Source organism: Olea europaea, unplaced genomic scaffold (assembly GCF_002742605.1).
Source record: "Olea europaea var. sylvestris unplaced genomic scaffold, O_europaea_v1 scaffold35975, whole genome shotgun sequence".
NCBI classification, from domain to species: Eukaryota; Viridiplantae; Streptophyta; class Magnoliopsida; order Lamiales; family Oleaceae; genus Olea; species Olea europaea.
Genome location: NW_019255185.1, coordinates 1 through 1105, shown reverse-complemented (window position 1 = coordinate 1105; position 1105 = coordinate 1). Strand labels below are relative to the sequence as shown.

The 1105-nt window shown below is 34.3% G+C and overlaps 1 long non-coding RNA gene across 1 annotated transcript; it reads right to left on the bottom strand.

The window, feature by feature from the left end:
- Positions 1–207: 207 nt before the first annotated feature.
- On the bottom strand, positions 208–1099 carry LOC111386533. The gene is made up of 2 exons (XR_002701245.1): positions 905–1099; positions 208–285 (listed from the first exon to the last, which is right to left on the bottom strand). It is a non-coding gene; the product is annotated as an uncharacterized LOC111386533 (long non-coding RNA).
- Positions 1100–1105: the final 6 nt, after the last annotated feature.

The following is a 1105-nucleotide window of genomic DNA, read 5'->3' as shown; positions in this document are numbered from 1 at the left end:
TCACATCAATGAACCAGGCTTCATAGAAATCTTGAGATCATTAATGTGTATTTCTTTTCATAGCAAAAAGTGGATCTAAAGAATCAACACTCAAAGCCATATTTTGGAGGAGAGGTAGAATAAATGAATAATTATACCAAATAATAATACATCTACTCTAGTTTAGATGAGAAGGCAAGAGAATAAGAAAAAGAGGTACTGTACTTACTCTGCACATTCACTAACTTTACCCGAGTTCTGGCTTTCGACAATCTTCAGAATCAGTGACTTGTTCTCATCCAGATACTGCACATAATACATAATTAATTACCAAAAATAAGAACAATAAAACATAATTAGAAACCTACAAGAAGCCTGGTGATAGTAGCTAAATTTAGCACATTGCATTCACATGGTTCATTAATCGAAACCACTAAAGGATTTAGGCTATATATTGAAGCCACTGGGGGAATAATACAAGGAAAAATCTGTGGGTCTATATTCTGATATAAGAAAAAGGAGTTGTCAAAGCCCGTAGTGGTGACTACCAAAAAAGCAATTATGCGTATGCTTAGACAAATTAAATAGCTTTGTAGTTTCTGAAATTGGAACCGTGAAAACCTTTTACAACACTGCTAATGACACAACATTGACATTGAGATCAGTACTAGAAGGAAAAATATTAGGATAACATCATTTTCACATAATTTTTTGTACATTGAGGTGTCGATTGAGCCCCACACCCCATGTGAGTCTGGGACATCTTGATGTACAAAAAATTACCTACAACAGGCAAAGCCCAAAATATTATAGAAGTATGGCCAAGGGGTACTTCATAGGATCCGCAACTTTTCCAATCCACACATTTAATTAAATTCTCCTTGAAATCTGATTTTAATCCCACAGAACCAGAAAAAACACAAACCTTCCATTCTTCTTTCTTTCAAGAGGAAGACACAATCTTTCAACATATACACTATAGAAGACATCAAACTAACCCTAATTTTCATGAGCTAATTATGGAGTTCACCACAAAGTAAAGCATTACTTTATCACGAGACATATATTCCCAACGGAAGCAAATAAATAACCAATAAGAACGTTGGATCCAAATACAAGATTACTG